At 34.3% G+C, this 7500-nt stretch overlaps 2 non-coding genes and 1 pseudogene across 2 annotated transcripts; all 3 read right to left on the bottom strand.

Moving 5' to 3' along the window:
* The window catches only part of LOC129920811 (large subunit ribosomal RNA), a 5429-nt pseudogene extending 2432 nt beyond the window's left edge, over positions 1-2997 (bottom strand).
* A 309-nt stretch (positions 2998-3306) lies between these two features.
* On the bottom strand, positions 3307-3485 carry LOC129920836 (5.8S ribosomal RNA). Its single transcript, XR_008773373.1, has one exon. It is a non-coding gene; the product is annotated as a 5.8S ribosomal RNA (ribosomal RNA).
* Positions 3486-4805: 1320 nt separating this feature from the next.
* On the bottom strand, positions 4806-6797 carry LOC129920764 (small subunit ribosomal RNA). The gene has a single exon (XR_008773320.1). It is a non-coding gene; the product is annotated as a small subunit ribosomal RNA (ribosomal RNA).
* Between the last annotated feature and the right edge of the window lie 703 nt (positions 6798-7500).

Raw genomic sequence — 7500 nt, 5'->3', positions numbered from 1 at the left:
GTTAGTTTCGGTATTTGTTGTATCACTTCGTGAAACACTAACAAATACCTACTTAACCCCCAAGCCTCGTTAAGGCCGCCTTCGTTTGGGGGAGTAAATAGGGACAGTAGGAATCTCGTTAATCCATTCATGCGCGTCACTAATTAGATGACGAGGCATTTGGCTACCTTAAGAGAGTCATAGTTACTCCCGCCGTTTACCCGCGCTTACTTGAATTTCTTCACTTTGACATTCAGAGCACTGGGCAGAAATCACATTGTGTCAACACCCGTTAGGGCCATCACAATGCTTTGTTTTAATTAGACAGTCGGATTCCCCAAGTCCGTGCCAGTTCTGAATTGATTGTTAATTGATAGTCGTTATAAATCAAAAGAACATACCTTGCGATATATCTTAAGATTTTTAGCAAGAAAATTCCACAATTGGTTACGTAAACTACTATCCGGGGAACAAAATTCAAGAATTTTTATTTACCCAGAACGAGTACATAAACCATGTTATTGCTTCCAATTCAAGCCCGACTATCTCAATCTTCAGAGCCAATCCTTATCCCGAAGTTACGGATCTAATTTGCCGACTTCCCTTACCTACATTATTCTATCGACTAGAGACTCTTCACCTTGGAGACCAGCTGCGGATATCGGTACGGCCTGTTGAGAAGTTTGCGTAATCCCACCATAAATTTTCAAGGTCCGAGGAGAAAATATCGACACAACAGTAAATGTCATGCTCTTCTAGTCCATCTACCATATCTCTCTTCGAAAGACTTCCATGGTAGTACGACTATAAAACAGAAAAGAAAACTCTTTCGATATCTCTCGACGGCTTCTTTATGGTCGTTCCTGTTGCCAGGATGAGCAAAAAGCCCATTTTTAATAACAAACGGATACTCAACAGGTTACGGAATTGGAACCGTATTCCCTTTCGTTCAAAATTTATCAAGTGTTTTAAATATTTATTTTTGTATTTTTTATTTCATATAATAATAATATATATTTTTGTATTTTTAATTTTTTATTTTAATATTTTTTTTTATATACTTTTGTATATTTTTTTTATTTATATTTGCTCATATATTTTTTTTTATATTTTTTTTTTTTTTATTTTTAATAACATAATATATATATTTTTGTAATTTATTAAAATTTTTTTTTAATTTTTATTTTTTATTTTTTATAACTTGAAAATTTTCAGCTTTCGCCTTGAACTTAGGACCGACTAACTCGTGATCAACCACTGTTCACACGAAACCCTTCTCCACTTCAGTCCTCCAAGGTCTCATTCGATTATTTGCTACTACCACCAAGATCTGTACCAATAGCGGCTCCATGCAGGCTTACGCCAAACACTTCTAAGCACACCATTGTACCCTCCTACTCACTAAAGTTTCAAAATTTAAATTCAATCAGATCGAAAATAAACCATCTACTTTAGCGATAATGTATAGGTATACAACTTAAGCGCCATCCATTTTAAGGGCTAGTTGCTTCGGCAGGTGAGTTGTTACACACTCCTTAGCGGATTCCGACTTCCATGGCCACCGTCCTGCTGTTTTAAGCAACCAACGCCTTTCATGGTATCTGCATGAGTTGTTAATTTTGGCACCTTAACATTATGTTTGGTTCATCCCACAGCGCCAGTTCTGCTTACCAAAAGTGGCCCACTGGGCACAATATATCACAACCAAAACCTTCATATCAAGAAAGGCTAGGTTCTTACCCATTTAAAGTTTGAGAATAGGTTAAGATCGTTTCGACCCTAAGGCCTCTAATCATTCGCTTTACCAGATAAGATTATTTTATATAATTTTTAATTGCACCAGCTATCCTGAGGGAAACTTCGGAGGGAACCAGCTACTAGATGGTTCGATTAGTCTTTCGCCCCTATACTCAATTCTGACAATCGATTTGCACGTCAGAACTGTTTCGGTCTTCCATCAGGGTTTCCCCTGACTTCAACCTGATCAAGTATAGTTCACCATCTTTCGGGTCACAGCATATATGCTCAAGGTACGCTCTAGTTAGAGGCATAAATAATATAAATATCATTATGCATAACTGTATAGAACGCCCCGGGATTGAATAAATAATTCATAACAAATTATAAACTAATCCCATTAAATTAAGTTAAGTTAATTATGCCATTGGGTTTTATTAAAAATACCCAATGACTTGCACATATGTTAGACTCCTTGGTCCGTGTTTCAAGACGGGTCCCGAAGGTATCCTGAATCTATCGCATTGTTAATCATAAAAGTGCATACAATATAAATAAACAAATCAATAGATCTATTTACCATTGTAAAATTCCGAAAAATTTAAGCACAATATATAATTATATCTGTCAATGATTTATCAAATCCAAAACATTTATTTTATGTTGAAAATCCGAAGATAAACAATTTGAATAAACTTAAGTAATGGATCTTATGATAAATATTTATTACATTAACAGATTACAATGTCCTTATATGGAAAAATTGCACACTATTGTTAAAATATTTTTTATATATTTTTATATTAGTATTGAATTTTCCATAATGGATATTCAGGTTCATCGGGCTTAACCTCTAAGCAGTTTCACGTACTATTTAACTCTCTATTCAGAGTTCTTTTCAACTTTCCCTCACGGTACTTGTTTACTATCGGTCTCATGGTTATATTTAGTTTTAGATGGAGTTTACCACCCACTTAGTGCTGCACTATCAAGCAACACGACTCTTTGGAAACACCTTCTAGTAATCATTAACGTTATACGGGCCTGGCACCCTCTATGGGTAAATGGCCTCATTTAAGAAGGACTTAAATCGTTAATTTCTCATACTAGATTATAGATGTTCCATACACTGCATCCCATATTTGCCATAAAGACAAAATGGCTTAGTGCTGAACTGATTTCTTTTCGCTCGCCGCTACTAAGAAAATCCTTGTTAGTTTCTTTTCCTTCCCTCATTAATATGCTTAAATTCGGGGAGTTATCTCATATGAGTTGAGGTTGCTTAACACTTTTTATTTGCTTAATAATTTTATATACTCAATTCAAAATATTTTTTATATATCGATCATTTCAGCCATTTTATCAATTCAAGTAGAATGCCTCAATTGCCAAATTATATTATGACAACGATCTGCAATGTTAGAAATTTTTATATACTAACATCCTCTAAAAAATAGATAAAACGAACTTACTGTCGCTCGATATTATTTTGAGGTATATATTATATTTTAATATTATGAATTTTTACAAATCCAATAATATAACATGCGCATTTGATAAATCAAAAGCAGCTTATTTAGCATAGTATCACAACCCTCAACCATATGTAGTCCAAGCAGCACTTCAAAATTAATTAAAGTACATAACAGCATGGACTGCTATATGCGTTCAAAATGTCGATGTTCATGTGTCCTGCAGTTCACACGATGACGCACAGTTTGCTGCGTTCTTCATCGACCCATGAGCCAAGTGATCCACCGCTTAGAGTATTATTATTTTTTTATTTTATATTTAGTCAATTTTTGTTTTTAAGAAATAAAAATTTATTTCTTTTTATATTTTATGTATTTTTTTTATGTTGCGAATGTCCAATTCCAAAGAATCGTTAACTTATAAATTTCTTTTAAAGAAATCTAAGTACAACATTTTTATACATTTTTATTTTTATATATATATATCGTTACAACTTATGCTATGCGTTTTAGCCGGATAGTACCGGGATATTGTCCAAGTACGACACCTTTAGGGGTTAATTCGTCGCAACGTATACACGCCACGCCGAAGGGCGGGTTTTTACACCCAGGAGGATATTACCCCGAAGGGTACGACACCTTTGTTTTTTCGACTTTTGCTCTAGCAAGTTTGTTTATGCATATATATATTTTCATAAGCGTCACTATTTCGATGACGATGACAATTGGCTACCATTTAAATATTTTGTTCATATTTTTTTTTGAAAAAAAAAGACCGAATGCATTACTTATAGTAATACACCCAGTCTAATTTGTTTTTGTATTTTGGTTATAACGTCACTATTTAGATGACAACACCATTTGGCTACGATTTAAATATTTTGTTCATATTTTTTTTTGAAAAAAAAAGACTGAATGCATTACATATAGTAACACACCCAGTCTAATTTGTTTTTGTATATTGGCTAAAAACGTCACTATTTAGATGACGACACCATTTGGCTACCATTTAAATATTTTGTTCATATTTTTTTTTGCAAAAAAAAGACTGAATGCATTACTTATAGTAACACACCCAGTCTATTTTGTATTTGTTTTTTTTTTATTATATATATATCGTTACAACTTATGCTATGCGTTTTAGCCGGATAGTACCGGGATATTGTCCAAGTACGACACCTTTAGGGGTTAATTCGTCGCAACGTATACACGCCACGCCGAAGGGCGGGTTTTTACACCCAGGAGGATATTACCCCGAAGGGTACGACACCTTTGTTGTTCGACTTTTGCTATAGCAAGTTTGTTTATTCATATATATATTTTCATAAGCGTCACTATTTCGATGACGATGACATTTGGCTACCGTTTAAATACTTTTTGTTCTTAATTTTTTTTGAAAAAAAAAGACTGAATGCATTACTTATAGTAACACACCCAGTCTAATTTGTATTTGTATTTTTACTTCTTTTGAAGTATTCTTTTTTGTATTTGTTTATATATTTATTGTATATTTTATACATTTTGTACCATAATTGTACATTTTTATTTTTATATTTTATTTTTCTTTTTTATATATATTAAATATATATAAATTTTATTTTATTGGAAAAATCACGTTAATGATCCTTCCGCAGGTTCACCTACGGAAACCTTGTTACGACTTTTACTTCCTCTAAACCATCAAGTTTGGTCAACTTCTGCGAAACAACCGTAACACGTTAGCGTCACAGTGATCACGTCCGGAGACCTCACTAAATAATTCAATCGGTAGTAGCGACGGGCGGTGTGTACAAAGGGCAGGGACTTAATCAATACGAGTTAATGACTCGCACTTACTAGGAATTCCAAGTTCATGTGAACAGTTTCAGTTCACAATCCCAAGCATGAAAGTGGTTCAGCGGTTTACCCGGACCTCTCGGTCTAGGAAATACACGTTGATACTTTCATTGTAGCGCGCGTGCAGCCCAGGACATCTAAGGGCATTCCAGACCTGTTATTGCTCAATCTCATTATTGCTAGACGCAATTTGTCCATTTAAGAAGCTAGTGTCCTTATAATGGGACAAACAAACAGGTACGACTCCACTAACATAAACACATTCAAACACAATTATATTTTACTATATTCATGAATGAAGGCTATGAAAGCTTCAACATCATAATCCTGAAAGCATCTATTTAATATATTTGAGTCTCGTTCGTTATCGGAATTAACCAGACAAATCACTCCACGAACTAAGAACGGCCATGCACCACCACCCATAGATTCGAGAAAGAGCTATCAATCTGTCTTACACGCTTATGTTCGGACCTGGTAAGTTTTCCCGTGTTGAGTCAAATTAAGCCGCAGGCTCCACTCCTGGTGGTGCCCTTCCGTCAATTCCTTTAAGTTTCAGCTTTGCAACCATACTTCCCCCGGAGCCCAAAAGCTTTGGTTTCCCGGGAAGCGACTGAGAGAGCCATAGAAGTAGCTACACCCAATTGCTAGCTGGCATCGTTTATGGTTAGAACTAGGGCGGTATCTGATCGCCTTCGAACCTCTAACTTTCGTTCTTGATTAATGAAAACATCTTTGGCAAATGCTTTCGCTTAAGTTAGTCTTACGACGGTCCAAGAATTTCACCTCTCGCGTCGTAATACTAATGCCCCCAATCTGCTTCTATTAATCATTACCTCTTGATCTAAAAACCAATGAAAGTAGATCAGAAGTCTTATTTCATTATTCCATGCACAAAATATTCAGGCATTTGGAGCCTGCTTTAAGCACTCTAATTTGTTCAAAGTAATTGTAACGGCCCACAACAGCACTCGATGAAGAGCACTGAAGCAGGTTTTAATAGGAGGAATACATAATGGTACATAAGTATCATAAATGTATAAGAACTCCACCGATAATACGCTTGCATACATAAGGTAATGTACAATCCACAATTGTAGTTGTACTACCCGTATGAAGCACAAATTCAACTACGAACGTTTTAACCGCAACAACTTTAATATACGCTATTGGAGCTGGAATTACCGCGGCTGCTGGCACCAGACTTGCCCTCCAATTGGTCCTTGTTAAAGGATTTAAAGTGTACTCATTCCAATTACAGGGCCTCGGATATGAGTCCTGTATTGTTATTTTTCGTCACTACCTCCCCGAACTGGGAGTGGGTAATTTACGCGCCTGCTGCCTTCCTTAGATGTGGTAGCCGTTTCTCAGGCTCCCTCTCCGGAATCGAACCCTGATTCCCCGTTACCCGTAGCAACCATGGTAGTCCTAGATACTACCATCAATAGTTGATAGGGCAGACATTTGAAAGATCTGTCGTCGGTACTAGACCATACGATCGGCAAATTATCTAGAGTTCAACCATTATAACGATTTCCGAAGAAATCGCTTGGTTTTAGCCTAATAAAAGCACACGTTCCAAAAGGTCCGTGTTTATATTGCATGTATTAGCTCTAGAATTACCACAGTTATCCAAGTAACTGTTAACGATCTAATAAACCATAACTGATATAATGAGCCTTTTGCGGTTTCACTTTTAATTCGTGTGTACTTAGACATGCATGGCTTAATCTTTGAGACAAGCATATAACTACTGGCAGGATCAACCAGAATAATGTTATAATATTTTATTTTTAATATTATTTGAAATTTTGAAAAATAACATCAATCTCCTCTCAATAAATCCAATGATAAAGTTTTTATTTTTTTTTTTTTTATTTATTTATATTTATACATACTTTTTGTTTTATATCCTCCCTAATAGGGATAATTATTATTTTATTTTTTTTACCAACACAATTTTTATTTGTATATATTTTTTGGTAAATTTATTTTTATTTTTATTTATTTGTATGTATTTTGTATGGGTATTTTGTATGGGTATTTTGTATTTTTACTTTTATCTGGAAAATGAGGGAAAATGCATTTCACAAAGGTTTCATATAACAACTATTTTTATTTTAACAAAGAGAACTCCTACCGTATGGTGAACTCTGATATTGTTAAATTTTAGTGTAGCACCTTTCACAAATACATATCAATGATTATTTTCAAATTTCTAATATTTTCTTTTACTTCAATATATTGAAGTGTTTTTGGAATATTTTTATAAAATAAACCATTTATTTATGATATAGAATTAATAATTCTTTTTAATAATTTTTCTTTATGAACATTTTTATGTTCAACAAATAATCCCAATTGGAAATTAATATTTATTATTTTTTTTTCGACATTACTTTACTTAAAGTATTTTTTTTTGACATCTTTGCCACAAAGCCAGTGTTCTTAGCCACAACGCCGTGGTACCACTTTT

The sequence above is a fragment of the Episyrphus balteatus genome (genome assembly GCF_945859705.1).
Source record: "Episyrphus balteatus chromosome X unlocalized genomic scaffold, idEpiBalt1.1 SUPER_X_unloc_1, whole genome shotgun sequence".
NCBI classification, from domain to species: Eukaryota; Metazoa; Arthropoda; class Insecta; order Diptera; family Syrphidae; genus Episyrphus; species Episyrphus balteatus.
This window is presented reverse-complemented; position numbering and strand designations above follow the sequence as displayed.